The sequence below is a fragment of the Nycticebus coucang genome, chromosome 10 (assembly GCF_027406575.1).
Source record: "Nycticebus coucang isolate mNycCou1 chromosome 10, mNycCou1.pri, whole genome shotgun sequence".
Classification (NCBI taxonomy): Eukaryota; Metazoa; Chordata; class Mammalia; order Primates; family Lorisidae; genus Nycticebus; species Nycticebus coucang.
The window spans coordinates 3,509,931-3,526,845 of record NC_069789.1 but is presented as its reverse complement, the minus strand read 5'-3'; the positions used below and the strand labels follow the sequence as shown (position 1 = coordinate 3,526,845).

Below are 16,915 nucleotides of genomic sequence, written 5' to 3'. Positions count from 1 at the left end.
ATATTGTAATGTGGACTGAAAACTCAGAGTTATGATTGTCTTGTTTCCCTTTTCTGCTTCAGACTGTTAAGATGTGTAAGTGTAGAACATAAATGTCTCAACATGATAACTAAGAAAATGCCGTGAAGGCTACGTTAACCAGTTTGATGAAAATATTTCAAATTGTACATCAAACCAGCACGTTGTACCCCATGATTGCATTAAGGTACACAGCTATGATTTAATAACAAATTTTTAAAAATGAGTCCTTCTAGACTATTAAGGAAATAAATCAGATCATAAGGAGTAAATGAGTGATTTGTTTGTGAGAAAATGGAAATCATTCATGTATGTTTTCTTTACATAAAAGAGAAGCCAAGGAAATTTATTGATGTACTGTAAGGGTGAAGGAATGCCTGCTGTTAAAGTTCAAACTTTTGAGGATGAGCAACCCTATCACTGCCCTGGCCATAATTGTATATTCTGATATTTCCAGATTTTTTATATACCGCTTCCAGGACTCAAATACTGGCTTACTACTTGGTAATCTAAAGTTATTTGTCATAAAAAAGTGAGGAAACATAAATCTCTACATGAACATGGTTTTCTCTAAAAATGTCTCCTCCTTCATAACTATTGGTTTTTGCTATTAATCTCCTTTCTCTCCCTAAAAAAGCTGGATGCCGGGAGGCGCCTGTGGCTCAGTCGGTAAGGCGCTGGCCTCATATACCGAGGGTGGCGGGTTCAAACCCGGCCCCGGCCAAACTGCAACCAAAAAATAGCCGGGCGTTGTGGCGGGCGCCTGTAGTCCCAGCTACTCGGGAGGCTGAGGCAAGAGAATCGCTTAAGCCCAGGAGTTGGAGGTTGCTGTGAGCTGTGTGAGGGCACGGCACTCTACCTGAGGGCGGTACAGTGAGACTCTGTCTCTACAAAAAAAAAAAAACAAAGCTAGATGCCTGTTGGCGATTTCATATCTTAAATTACCGCATGTATCTTTTTCAGTGCTTTCCATTGAATTTTTTGAGTCTTTTTATATAAATGTGCTTATTTTTACACACACAATTATAAGTACTATCTATTATAGTTTAGTTTTTACATTTTCTTCAGTCGGCCTTTGCCTGTATATTTGGCGTATAGGATTCTTTTACATTTAATATAACTTGACATCTTTTGATTTAATATTATCATGTTAGTGATATATTTCTATTTTTCATGTCTACTTTTGACTCTTTCAGACTATTTCAAGTGTGTTTATTATGGGAATCTATGTTTAATAATGTGTCATGATGAAAAATAAAAATTAAAAAAAATCATAGCTTTTTACATTTACTCAAAAGAAGTTTAAAAATATTCATAAACATTTTCTTGTACCATAGCCTTAAATATTTCAAACATCTGTGAATATCCGAATAAGGTGTGTTTGAGAACCACTTGAAGAACATTATAAAAATTTGAAAAGATTCTTTACGAGAAGACGGTAGCAAATAGAAGCATACCATGTTTCAGGGAAGAGTGAATCCAGATCATTGCCTAAAATATAAATTCCTGGGGGTTATAGTTACAAATGGGATCATTAGATTATTCTAAACTTAATCTCAACGTAAATAGATGAGAAAAAGTTAGGTGACCTTTTAGTGCTTATTTTTGGTTGACCATTATAATCTATATCTAATAGTTTGTTGGAAAAAAATAAATTTGGTATATGAACAGTCAAATGTAGAATTATGATAAGATAGTACTGAAATAGACCCTAGTGTACATGTAAGACCTGATTAAACGATAAAATATATGGACTCAAATATATAGATAAAAAGATTGGAGGATCTCAGAGTTGTCAGTATAATAATTTTTCAGACATTTGTATAAAAATTCATGGACCCTCATGCATGCTACATACCACGGAATTGAGAAGTTATAGACTTTTAGGGATTTTATTGTAAAAGATGTAATATTTCAAATACTAGAAAAGGGCAAATACGTTATAACTTATCTCTGAATGGCGAAGTATTTTTTAAGCTGTGGGCCATGAAAAATATCACACAAGCTGTACAACCCCAGTGTTGAATGTTAATAGATTCAACAATTTTCTGATTGATGAATAGGCCAGCTCAGATATAACAAGATAAATATAGAGTTTATTTACCGAACATGTATAAAATGTCTCAGAGCAGTCAGTATATTAGGCAGAGAGATGAGCATTATTTTCTAGCATAAATGGAGGTTTGAATTTTGAGTTGAAGTTGCTCACTAAAGGATACAGAACTTGAAAAAATAACTTCTGATTGGGGCGGTGCCTGTGACTCAGTAAAGAGGGTGATGGTGGCAGGTTCAAACCCAGCCCCTGCCAAACTGCAACAAAAATATAGCCGAGCATTGTGGTGGGTGCCTGTAGTCCCAGCTACTCGAGAGGCTGAGGCAAGAGAATAGCTTGAGCCCAAGAGTTGGAGGTTGCTGTGAGCTGTAACGCCACAGCACTCTACCGAGGGTGATAAAGTGAGACACTGTCTCAAAAACAAATAAACAAACAAACTTCTGATTGTGTGTGAGAATTACTTTATACCTAGTGAAGACCCAGCATAATCCTCCAATCCACCTCTACATATATAAACATGTATTTACTACGCATACATAGGAGTACTCAGCAAGTGACCTGGTCTGCGTTTGTTCTGGACACCACTTCAGCTGGCCAGCCGTCCTCCTTAATCCTTCCTGACGTTCAGTGGGATAAGAAACAGAGGTCAATTTCCCAGAAGTAACAGGGAGACGTGATTACAGGCAGACCAGCAAAAGGGCTTAACTACAGTGTACGAAGGTCAGTATGTATTGAGCTTTGGTTTTGCATTATTTTATTTTTGAAGATCTTGATTTCTAACTACATAAAACAAATAACTGACTATGGAGGGTGTTGTATATGCTGTCCATAGGCCCTTCTCTCTGACTGATACCCCAGTTGCCTGGAATGTGGCTGCCTGGGCTCACAGCTGAATCCCTCTGCATGAATTTCCCTTCCTGAAGGTTTTGCTTCTGTCCTAGGGAAACCTTCTCCCAGTAAGTGTTCAATACTATGGTACCAAGACTATATTCATTAGCTAATTCAGGGCTACTTTGAAAGGTCATCCTGTAGGTTCCTGAGGCTGTGGGTCACAACACTTTTTTTTTTTTTTTTTCTGTTTTTGGCCAGGGCTGGGGCCAGCGCCCTACTCCTTTGAGCCACAGGCACCGCCCCACAACCCCTTTGTAACAATGAAAGTACACTGGGGCCTTAGGAAGGTTAAGAACTGCTGTGTTCGACCCTTACCACGGTTTAACCCGCCTTCTCACCAGGTCTACTTCCCTTGCTCTTTCTTGAATGTTCTTCCCAGTAACCCTCCAAAAAAAAAAAAAAACTCCAGCTGAGAATCTGATTCCCAGGGAATGTGACCTACAAAGCTGGACGTATTCACAGTGACATTTCAATCCCCTCACGTAGTGTCTGAATTACTGTATTTTGTGAAGCAGGAAGACAAACTGTTGCTCTTTGTTGAACATGTGAGAATCTTTTAACTGTTCCGTGCTTGTTGTCTGAAATCCTCCGCAGCATCTCATCAACCGTTAGTCAGATTTTGAGGCATGAAACAGAAGTCTAATCCTGTCTTCTTCTCTTTCCCTCTAAAATTGTTGGCATAGCCATCATGCCTATGATATGTCCCCCATCTGTTATGAAATTTGGATCATTTGTGACATGGAAATCTCATTATTTACCTTCTTTAGATAATAGAACAGGCTAGTGAGATGGGTCTTAACGTCACAAAATGCCCGAAACAAAAATGCCAGCATGAACAATGGCTTGGCAATTCATGGAAGATTTATGATTATTATTTTCATGATTTGTAAAGAAAAATTACTGTGTCGATGACTTAGAAAATATTTGTGTTAAGTTTCATATTAATTTTTTAGTAACTGAGAGAGCTATGCTTAGATAATATTATTAGAAGTCACATGTAAACTATTATTAATATGATGGAGACCCTGAGTAGTGTAATAGTTCATGGTTATCATAGTGTGATTGAAAAGAATTCATCAAATAGCAAAGACAAGGGCAACTGTGGAGAGTTTGGAAGAGCAGTGACAAGATGGGGGGGGGGGTTGTGAAAGTTTCCAAATGTCCAAAGGACATTCAACTTTATTTTTTCAGCAATATGTAGTTTTAAAGAAAAGAAGAGAGAGGGAAGGAGGGAGAGGGATGGGGCCTTGGTGTGTGCCACACCTTCTGGGGGCAAGACATGATCGCAAGAGGGACTTTACTAACAAATGCAATCAGTGTAACCTCAATGAATCCCCAACGATAAAAAAAAAGAAAAAAAAAAAAGAATTCACAGAATAGGTAACATGTGAGAAATATAAATATAGTGGTAATATGTAAGATTAATTGTAGAGAAATAGAATGATGGAAAGATTGCATTTGGCAAGCAATCTTAATAATGTAGAGAAGCGACTTGATGATCATATTCTCAATTCTTTTCAAAAGGTTTACTATCTCATGTATTGAATCTTGGGGGGTACATATGGCCAGGCTTTATCTCAGGCAATTGTGTATCCAGCACACTCCCTTTAGACTGCTGGAAATTGGCCAGTCTAGTCTCAAAATGATTATTTTGTTTTTTTATGGACGATGTGTAGGTTAAAATCAAAATAATCACTCAAGTCCCCAGATTAAATATATTGCTGTCTCCTTATCTGGATTGCCTCTAAGTTTATCACAGGAGAAAAGTAAATTGGTTTGGAAGTATTTATACATACAAAAGCATGTTGGTTTATATCAAGTATTTTATGCTGGTGCAGACAAGGGAAAATTGACTTGAAATCACAACTATTCATCAATCTATAATTACTGTCAATTTCTTATATAAAAGAGTTTAACTATTATTGTATTGAGATACTTTTGCTAGCTTCCACTAACTTCCTTTCTTCATTCTAAACATTATACTGGGTAATGGCATTAGGAAAAGTATTATCTATAAGTTGCATAAGTATCTTATAAAAAACATTTATATACCTAACCCTTACTTACATGGCTTCATTGCTGTCATTGTTCAATTATGAATTTTAATCAAGTTAGTATGGGTGACTCAGATAGCCCCTGTATGTCTAAATTAAGTGACTTGATTGGTATCTACATTTACATTTCTGTAGTTTTAAATTCTGCGAACTTCACATTTTCTAAGAATGTTCCCTGTTTTCCATGTTGTTGATGGAAACAGGTAGTAGTATTTTTCAAACTAAGCTAAAATATGATTAAAAGCAGACTAGGTCTTTCCGAACCCTAACTATTTCCCTTAATTGTAACTAAGAAAGTATTAATAGCTATATAAGCAAAAATCCGTTTTATATTAACAGACACCTGTTGACCACACCTACGGTACATCTACAAGGGTACATATGAAGTTTACTAAGTGTAGAACATAAATGCTGTGAAGGTTTGATGAGAATATTTCAAATGGTATATAAAACCAGCACATTGTACCCCATGATTGCATTAATGTACACAGCTATGATTTAATAAAAAAAAAATAAAAGATACAGTAAAAACCTAACAAGAAAGATAAAAATAAAGAAAAATCAAGTTGATTGTGTCATTTTCCTTTTAGTATGATAGGGAAATAACTTCTATTTTATTAAATACTGGTTAGGGATTTTTTTTACAAAAATATAGCAAAACTATCAAAGATACACCTCCCCCTCACACACACACACACACACTGTCTCTTCCCGTTCCGTGCGTTAATACCAATGACTTTGGACTCTATTCACATAGTAAACCATCATTATTATTATTATTATTATTTTAAGATTATATTTTTGTTCCACCTTTCCTTGTTTTTATTTACTTTGTCTTTTCTCTAATAATGTTATTTAGAACCATGCTGCATTGTCATTGTCATTTAAGAACATGTCACGTAGATGACCTTGGCCTAAATTACTGTCACATTAGTTAATGTCTGAAAGTAAGAACGTGTGTGATATCATAAAGGAAAGATGAAAAGATAAAAATAAGGCTTGTTTCTGTAAATCAGTGCTTCTCAACCTTCCTAAGGCCTCCTAATGCTGCGACCCTTTAATACAGTTCCTCATGTTGTGACCCCCAACCATAAAATTATTTTTGTTGCTACTTCCTCACTGTACTTTTGCTACTGTTATGAATCGTAATGTAAATATCTCATATGCAGGATGTGTTTTCATTGTTACCAGGGGGTCACGGCCCACAGGTGAAGAACCGCTGCTGTAAATGGCTAGTGACAGACTTTTGCTTTCCTGTAAGGATGGTGCTGACTTCTAAGGGACCAACTTGCCATTTTTCCTACTTATGGCAGGGGAAGCTGAATTCATTCACTAGAAACCGTACTGGGACTACACAGCACTCATACAACCACTCTGCTTTTACTCTCAATGCAGTATTCAATAAATTATAAGAGACATTTAGCACTTTATTATAAGATAGTGTTCGGGTTAGATAATTTTCCCCAATTATCGGCTAATGTAAATGTTCCTGGTGTGGTTCAGGTAGGCTAGCCAATGATACCAAATCATTTTTTGCGATATGAATATTATTTTTATATACTGTGAAGGTGATAGGTTTCTAGTCTATGTTTGATGAATGCATAGTTTAAAGTGGCAAATGTTAATTTTCAATATTGGAAGGTGCCTAGGCTCAATATTGTATTGCTGACACAGCTTAATTTTCAGTATTTTGATTAAACATAATCAGTATGTGATAAAGTCACACTAGACAGTTGACTTTCTTCACGTCTGTGGTATCTGTTTACAAACGCAACAGATTCTTTTTTTTTTTTTGGTAGAGACAGAGTTTCACTTTATGGCCCTTGGTAGAGTGCCATGGCCTCACACAGCTCACAGCAACCTCCAACTCCTGGGCTCAAGCGATTCTCCTGCCTCAGCCTCCCGAGTAGCTGGGACTACAGGCAACAGATTCTTTCATTGAATTTGTGTAAATTTTTACCAAGTATACACTTACTCAAATATCTACATGGTAATCTATGCTGTTTTCAAAAGTGAGTTAGTTATGAAACTCATACTTTTTAGTATAAGTAATAAGAACTTATGAAAAAAAGTGTGCATTTTCTAAAACTTTAAGACCATTTGAAATTGAATCTCTGAACTCTTTGTGTAGTTAAATATCTATTTGCTTATTAATTTATGAATGTCTCTTTTTAGAAGAAACTTACCCTCTAATTCTTTGATATTTTAGTGGTAGTGTTTATGATAAAAAGTCCTGAGAAATGACTTTGATAGTGGCCAAATATGTACCATAAATATTTTACTGTGAATCTATATAAATTTTGATGTTTTGCTCTCATCTGCAAGGCAGAAATGTCAGATGTAAAGACAATGTTCATAATTAGAATATAATTTGCTTTAGATTTTTTTCTTGGTGAGGTGTGGAGTTAAAGGCTGCCTGTAGACTGGTGTGCCCTTCTTTTTCCAATGGAAGATCAAAAAACGGGAAATGTAGATGCTATTTAGATATTTTAGAATTATTAATAATAACAACATAAACATAAATAGACTGACCTGCTTTAAAAGTCATACCCGGGTGGCTGTCTTCTACCCAGGCCCTCAATGCTGCACCAGTCTGGCAGAAGCAGTGGGCAGAGGGCACCTGCAGGCTTGCTGTGACCTTTCAAAGGTTTGGTGTTTTCAATACATCTCACCTAAAATCAAAGCAACACCATAGTAGTAGTACTGTGCTAGCAGTTTATCATCATTTCGGAAAATTTTAGAATTCAGTTGATATTGTAGACTTTAAAATGTTTTGAAGCCCCTAGCTTGTAAAACATCTATTCTTGGCTACATTTTAATAGGGAAAGAAACTACTTGTATATGGAAAACCTAAAATCCTAAGCCTACACATATTAATTCCAAATATCAATTTACTGTGAAGCTGTGAAGACAAAATAAAACAAGATATATATATATATATATTTTTTTTTTTTTTTTTTTGAGACGGAGTCTCACTTTGTCACCCTTGGTAGAGCGCTGTGGTGTCCCAGCTCACAGCAACCTGAAACTCTTGGGTTTAAGCGATTCTCTTGCCTCAGCCTCCCAAGTAGCTGGGACTGTAGGTGCCCACCACACGACCCCGCTATTTTTTGTTCTTGTTGTAGTTGTCATTGTTTAGCTGGTCCAGGCTGGGTTTGAACCCTCTGGCCTTCATGTATGTGGCTGGCACTGTAACCACTGTGCTACAGGATACAAGCCAAAACAGATATTCTTGTAAGTGAGATGAGCATGCTGGACAATGCAAAATTGAAACCAACATAGAATTTGTGAAGAACATTTATAGCAAGGAAGTACTATGGAGTAGTGGCACAGAGAGCCCTGTGGACCAGGCAGATTGCAAATCCTGGTTCTGCCAGCCACATGTTGAGTCACTCACAGTCTTAAACTCAGCCTTTTTTTTTTTTTCCAGGCAGATTAGGGGGACTGAGAGTCTCACTTTGTAAGATTATTGTGAATATTGAATAACTATCAAGTGTAAAGATCTCAGCACACATTGCCAGCAGCAAGGGAAAGCTTCTGCTCTCAAGGTGACCTACCCAAAAAGTTTAGTTTTTCCTGCAGTGCTGACTAGTAAGAGGTTTAATTAAACAATTCCTGTGACTAAGGTTCACCTTAACTTAATGGTCTGGGAAAAGAAGTTAAGATAATCTGTACTGCTTTCAGACTATACGTTTCAATGAAAGTAAAAGATACCATTAAGAAAAATAAGTGCTCTTACAAGGGTACATGTGAAACTTACTAAATGTAGAATATAAATGTCTTAACACAATAACTAAGAAAATGCCAGGAAGGCTATATTAACCAGTGTGATGAAAATATTTCAAATTGTATATAAAACCAGTGCATGGTACCCCATGATTGCATTAATGTACACAGCTATGATTTAATAAAAAAAAGAAAGAAAGAAAAAGAAAAATAAGTGCTTTGGGTCATTAATTTTTTTTTCTGGCTTGCTTTTTATTTCTACCTTTCTTTTAGAATAATATTTAGGTAACTTAAGACGCAAATATTTTGTATTTTAAATTTACTTCAAGCTAAACGTTGATTTTTAAAACAAAACAATGAGGTTGTATGAAAATAAGACTTTATTTTGGGAAGACATATGATTATTATTACAGTGAACTGGAGTGTGAAGAGCTTGATTTATAATCTTGGATCGTTAATATGAATAAATCATAAATTACAGCAGCGAACTTCTGAGTTTTATAATTCCTTTTTTGCATATGATCTGTATGAATTTGACTGAACAAGTGGTAGCTTTTTGTTTGTGGGTGGGCGTGTCTATAAAAATACAACAGATATATAAATATATATGCACACATAGATACATGATCGCACTTATATACGTCAGGCGATTAAGTTCACAAACTTAATCTAGAAAAGGTGCTGCAGGCCTCATTGCTGAATATCACTATAGTAGCACATGGCCAAGGGGAGACCCTCGAAGGTGACCACAGTGGTATTGAACAGTGAGGTATGTAGCACTTTTTTTAGGATGAGTTCATGAACTTACTTGACCTCGTACGTAGATCTTTTATGGTAACTTTTGTCTATGCAAACCTCATACACCAATACTTTTTTTTTTTAAATCACTGAAACTGGACATTCGTAAGAGTATGTGATTGTACTGAGGAAGCTAGTTTTGTTTGTTTGTTTGTGTTTTGTTTTCTCCCTTAATCTACAAGTAAAAGGAGGAGGTTTTGTGTTTGGAATTTCTTTTATTCAGAGCTCATTTTTGCCCAGAAGGTGTAAAGGCTATATTGAGCTTTCACCTTGAACATGTTTTCTCAATGGTATTACAGATTCAAGATGAGAAATTTTATTATGTGGCTAGTAATCTGAAAATGCAAACCAACCCAAATCATTTTATTTCTTTTTTATCTTATTTTTATTTATATTTTTTAGCTTTTCTATATATTTTTTTAAGTCATATTTACATAGATTATGAATACATTTATGCCTTTGTGGGATTCAATGTGTTGATTGTTTGTACAAATTGGAGGGCTTACATCCTACTAATTGACGTGGCGTTCACCTTATTTACTTAATCACAGTGTTAAGACATTTGTGTTCAATACTTGATAGATTTGACTTGTACCCTTGCAATAGGTTCCATAGGTGTGGTCCCACCATTAACCCTCCCTCTATCAAACCACCCGCTTCCTTTCCATCCCCCTTCCCTTCCCTCCTTCATCCTGGGCTATAGTTGTGATTCATTTTTCTTTTTTTTTTGTAGAGACAGAGTCTCACTTTATGACCCTCGGTAGAGTGCCGTGGCCTCACACAGCTCACAGCAACCTCCAACTCCTGGGCTTAAGCGGTTCTCTTGCTTCAGCCTCCCGAGTAGCTGGGACTACAGGCACCCACCACAATGCCCGGCTATTTTTTGGTTGCAGTTTGGCCGGGGCTGGGTTTGAACCCGCCACCCTCGGTATTTGGGGCCGGCGCCTTACCGACTGAGCCACAGGCGCCGCCCATAGTTGTGATTCATTTTTCATATGCAGGTGTGAGGGATTATAAATTGGTTTCACAGTAGTACTGAACACATGGGATTTTTTTTTCCCATTCCTGAGATACTTTACTAAGAATATTTTCCAGCTCCATCCATGTAAACATAAAACAAATCATTTTATAATCTTGACCTAAGTTCTTTGTTTTTTCTTTTTCTTTTTTTAATTGTGGTAACTACTTTATTGAGATGTACTTTACATACTGTATAATTCACTCATTTAATGTGTACAATATAATGCAGATATACTTTTATTTATTTATTTGTTGTTGCATTTTGGCGGGGCCGGGTTTGAACCTACCACCCTCAGCACATGGGACCAGCACCCTACTCACTGAGCCACAGGCGCTGCCCAGTTCTTTGTTTTCTCTTTTGTACCTAAATCTAACCACTCAAAAAATAGTGATAGTAGAATGGGGGTTTGAGAAAGATATTTTTTAGGTTTGAAACATTTCAAAGAGGTTCTTTCTTACCTAATCATAATCCTTCAAGCAGAGAGATTACACAAGAATGAGAGAATAAACAAGCCAGAGGTAACAGCAGCAAAGCAGTATGATTAAAAATTACAAAGGAGACTTAATCATAACTTTGGAATCCTTTCAATGTTGAAATTGTTTTTCTATGACAAGTGTTAACAGATGAAGATGCTTGCAGCTGGAAAAAGGAGAAATACGCACTTAGCAATGTCTTGAAACTAAATGGCTTATTCATTTACTCAGCAAATTTATGAGAATCAGTTGTGAGCCAGGCCCTGAGATTATGATAGTGAACAAAACAGACTCAGAATACTGTACTCATAGAATTTATATTCTGATGGGAGGAAATGGGCAATTGCATACATATTTAACGTGTACTAAGTAGTATTATTATATTAATAGTCTCTAACTATTCAACTCTTCTGTTCTGTATTCTTAACTTGATTCTGAGTTAAGAAGAAATTCTGCCTTACTTAGAGAAACGCATTTGTTTTACATTATTGAGCTATTTGAATAAGCCCTTTACTTGAGGTTTAGATATAAAGCAACTTTGATCAATAAAAAAGTAGAGAGATGTGTGTGATTATTGTTCAGAGGAACAATTTTCACATCCATACTTGCAGTTTCTGTTTTATTCATTTGACCTCCCCCAAATCATCCAATCACTTCGTATATATTCAGTGATTAAAACCCCCCAGATATTTGACGGGTCTGTGTATATAATAAACACTAAAGATGCATAGGACTTATTTATTTAACCAGACTTTATTCCAGTTGTGACACAAAGAAAGATCATGTGAATCTTTAATAAAACTATATCTAGACATTTGGGGGCTTAGACGAGGTACAAAAGAGTTTCAAAATGATGTGTTGTCAGGGGGCCTAGAAATAGAGATAAGAAATTGTCATGATGAGAAGATTGAAGACTTCGTTTATCAGTTAAAAAATCAGTCCTAAGTTTATAATGCTATGGTAAAAATCATGGATTTATATAGCTCAATTTCTCTTCCATCTTTTTTTTGAATTTTGATGCTGGCGCTTCCCCGCTTTGCTGAATGAAGTTATATTCTTATACCAGTGAATATAATTTGTTCATGTTTTGATATCATTCTTTATAGTAATTTCAAAGATATTTGCCTATCATATTTTTCTTAATTGTGGATACTAATACGTGTATAATTTGTGTCTTTTGAATACTTTAAAATATTTTTGAGAACTTTTTCAGTGACTGATGCTATTGTATTTAGAAAAAAAAACACCTTTATTAAACCATTATTTGAAAATTTGTAATACCCCAACTTAATAACAATTTCTTTACTGGATGTAAGATAGAGTTAATTATTCATTCAAAAAGTTATTTCATGAGGTTGTATAGTGGTCATGTCAAATTTTTGGGGCATAAGCCCGGCGCAGTGGCTCGTACCTATAATCCTCACACTCTGGGAGGGCAAAGTGGGTGGCTGCTTGAGTTCAGGAGTTTGAAACCAGCTTGAGCAAGAGCAAGACCCCATCTCTGCTAAAAAATAGAAAAACTAGTGGGGCGTGGTAATGGCGCCTATACTCCCACCTACTGGGGAGACTGAGGCAAGAAGGATCCCTTGAGCCTAGGAGTTTGACGTTGCTGTGAGCTGTGACTTCACAGCACTAAAAAAAATAAAATTAAAAATCAAATGGACTTCATAATCATAGTGTATACTTTGGAAGATTATGGGAAGCTGAAAACCAAACATAAAATAACAAAAGCATAATTTCATTAAATCACTTACTTCTCATACATTAAGAAAAAACAGAGAGGCATTTACAATTAAGAAAATTCTTCCAGCTTGTTAATTCCTGTGAATAGCAGCAAAACTCCCAGCTTAAATCATGTCACAGTTATATTCTGTACTAGCTTAGTTTGAAAACAGTGTTAAAATGAAAATTACATACTGTTGAATAATGGGAGTTTAATCAAATTGATGGACTTTAATTTACATTTTTAATCCCTTCAGACTTGTCTCTTGTTCTTTGTGATTGATCGGATTCAGGATGTTATTCTAGCTTCAGACCTGAACTAGCAGTTAGGATTCACGCTTTCCTGTTTCAACTCTGATGCTGTATGCGTGGACTTCAAAAACATTATTTAACATCTCTTACTTTACTGACTTGTTAAATGATTAGACTGCGCAAGGTTGGAGTTGCATAATCAGTTATTCCTGAAAGCCTTGAGTGTTTGTATAAAATTATGTGTAAATATATATACAGACTTTGGTTCTGGGGTTCCAAATTCCCCAAAAATGAAATAAACAAATATTGATGTTTATAAGATCTCTTCCAAATGGCTGGGCGTTGTGGCGGGCCCCTGTAGTCCCAGCTGCTCGGGAGGCTGAGGCAAGAGAATCACTTAAGCCCAGGAGTTGGAGGTTGCTGTGAGCTGTGTGAGGCCACGGCACTCTACTGAGGGCCATAAAGTGAGACTCTGTCTCTACAAAAAAAAAAAAAAAAAAAAAAGATCTCTTCCAAAATTTGAATTAAGTCTTTCTAGAGGTTTTCAGATATTGTGAAATACCTTTTTAACCACAAAGTTGCCAGGATGCTTTATTGAGTTAACATGTTTGAAAAAATTGTTTATTTTTTGTCATCATAGGTAGTGTATTTTGCATTATGATTTTTGGCCACAGATATTTGAAAGAATAAGTATTTGGATATCTTCATAGATATAAATATTATTGCTTTACTTCATAAAAATATAGTTCTTATTTGAAAAAAATTTAAAAATCCTTACTTTACCTACAATTTAAATTTCCCATATATTTTGTCTGAGCTGAATGAGATATTACTTTGATGCTTGGGTTTATTTTAAGGAGCTATGTAAAAAATAATAAATAAAAATTAATAATTGGTCAGAAGGATTAATGTAATTTTAGGATTAGAAATATCCCCTTTTAGTGGTGGTTCTTTATATATTAAATATGTACTAATTAGATACATGATTTGGAAATCTATTATCAGATAGGATTAATAATATTCTTCTTCACTTCTAAATGGTGAATTGTCTCAGAAGACATCAAAGTTAGAGAATATTAGTAATAGAAGTAGATTAATTCCTGAAATTTGACTCTCCCATATCAGTTTATTCTAACTTTTAAATAAGAAAATATAATTCAGGGCGGTGCCTATGGCTCAAAGGGGTTGGGCACTGGCCCCATATGCTGGAGGTGGTGGGTTCAAACCCAGCCCCGGTCAAAAAAAAAAAAAAAAAAGCAAAAATAAAATAAAAATAATAAAGTGGCTTAATCATATGTTTTAACAAAAAAAGAAAATATGATTCTTTCTTGCTAAGAAATTGAATTCACTTCATCAAATTAATTGGCATTAAGTTTTGTAAAATTTGTAACTACAGGGCGGTGCCTGTGGCTCAAGGAGTAGGGCACCGGTCCCATATGCCGGAGGTGGCGGGTTCAAACCCAGCCCCGGCCAAAAACACACACAAAAAAAAAAAAAAAAAATTAAAAATTTGTAACTACAATTAATTTTAAATTATATAGGCAATACATTTTGGATGATGAAGTATGTATGTAGGTATTTCCTCTAGAAATAGGGTTCCAATAAATATTAGCTATTCTATTTTATTTAAATTATTGAAATCGCGGTATAATCTGCGTTACACTAGGATCTCAGAATTTCAGTTCTGCATCCTTTCTAACTCCTATTTACCACACTTTCTTTTAAGTTTTAACACATTTAAAATATCACCAATAAGATAATAGTTCAAAAATATGTTCATGTTTTGTGACATATGGATGTTAATACTGATTTAGTGATTTTGTTGAATATTCGATAGAACACCATGATTTAAAGAGTGGATTAAATAAAATAGAGGGGAAGAATTAAAAAATAGGATGCTTGAGATTTTGAAATGTATGATCAAACAAAAAACATTTTGTGAATGGCGATTGCATTGTAAAGTTTGTTGTATTCCCAATCTTTTTTTTTTTGAGACAGAGTATCAAGCTGTCACTCTCAGTAGAGTGCTCTGATATCACAGCTCACAGCAGCTTCAAACTCTTAGGCTTCAGCGATTCTCTTCCCTCAGCCTCCCGAATAGCTAGGACTACAGTCACCCATCTGCCACAGTGCCTGGCTATTTTTTTATTTTTTATTTTTTTGCAGTTTTGGCCAGGGCTGGGTTTGAACCTGCCATCTCCAGTGTATGGGACCAGACTGGTGCCCTACTCCTTTGAGCCGCAGGTGCTGCCCCTGGCTATTTTTTTATTGCAGTTGTCAATGTGTGTAAATGGGTGTGTTAGCTGGCCCAGGACTGGATTCAAACCCGCCAGCCTCGGTGCATGTGGCCTTTGCTGTAACCACTATGCTACGGCCACCGAGCACCCATTCGTTTCCTGTTTAGGCCCTGGGCTTATAGATAGCATTAAGAAATATATAAAAACACTTGCCACTTGAATGTTATTAGCAACACAATTCATAATTGCAAGGATGTGGAAACAGCTCACATGCCCATTAATGGATTAATAAAATGTTGTATTTGTATACCTACTCAGCCATAAAAATTGGTGACGGTAGTGTCTCTTGTAACAACCTGGACCTGGAGACCGTTCTTCTAAGTGAAGTATCACGAGTGGGAAAACAAACACCACACACACTCAATACTGAATTGGAACTAGGCGATCAACACTTACGTGCACCTGGGGAAGTAAAACTCAATGGGAATCAAGCAGGTGGGTTAATCCACAGCTGAGGGGCGTAACGCACACATTCTGCTTGAATGGAACACTTGTCACTTTGACCTGAAATATACAGAACAAACTACGTAACGGAAACATGTGTGCCCCTATAATACTCTGAAATTAAAAAAAAAAAAAAGCGTATAAAGTCAGTGCCTTCCTGGAGTGTGAATATTTTAGCTGGAGGGACAGATAATAAGTTTCACAGTTTGGGTCCTACGTTTAAGTCTTTAATCCATTTTGAGTTGATTTTTACATATAGTGAGAGACAGGGGTCTAGTTTCATGCTTCTGTCTGTAGGGACCCATCTTTCCCAGCACCCTTTATTGAAGAGGCTTTCCTTTACCCAATTTATACACAATGGAATTCTCTTTATTCAGTAAAAACGACTGAAATCCTTTCATGCACAGCAACATGTTGGAACTGGAGGTCATTTTCAGGGAGGTAAGACAGTCACAGAAATGCAAGCATTACGTATTTCTTCTCGTGTGGGAGCTAGAAAAGGCGATCTCATGGGGAGGAAGAGGAAGGATGCTTTCCAGAGGTGGGGAAGGTGCAGAGATGCAGAGAGGCTGGTTAGTGAGTCCAAATACACAGCTGGATGGGAGGAATAATCTGTGTCTGACCGCACAGCAGGTGACGATAGCCAGCAGTAATTTATGACATGCTTCATAATAGACAGAAGAGTTGAAATATTCCCAAACGTTTGATAAATATGTGAGGCGATGGCTACCTTAAATACCCTGATCTGATCACCATGTACTGTATTCCTGTATCAAAACATCACAACCCCTCATAAATATGTATAATTGTTATGTATCGATAAGTCAGAAATACACAAAACATTTAAGAATAATCCTGCTACCAAAAATATGTTTTTAAAGGTAAATGTTCTCCTAGGGAGGCTGAGGCAAGAGAATTGCGTAAGCCCAAGAGTTAGAGGTTGCTGTGAGCTGTGACGCCACGGCACTCTACCCGAGGGCGGTACAGTGAGACTCTGTCTCTACAAAAAAAAAAAAATAATAAAGGTAAATGTTTATTTCTAAAAATGTATTTACTCACTGAATGGATAAATTTGACATCATAGACAAAGGTGAACTTCAGTTTACCAGCTCATAATCTGTTGCATGTGAATTATTTTTGCAGATTTGTTGCACTAAATATGAAGG

At 36.1% G+C, this 16,915-nt stretch overlaps 1 protein-coding gene across 7 annotated transcripts in view; it reads left to right on the top strand.

The window, feature by feature from the left end:
• ADGRL3 (adhesion G protein-coupled receptor L3) overlaps positions 1-16,915 on the top strand; it is a 784,489-nt gene that overhangs the window by 243,066 nt on the left and 524,508 nt on the right. The window lies entirely within an intron of this gene.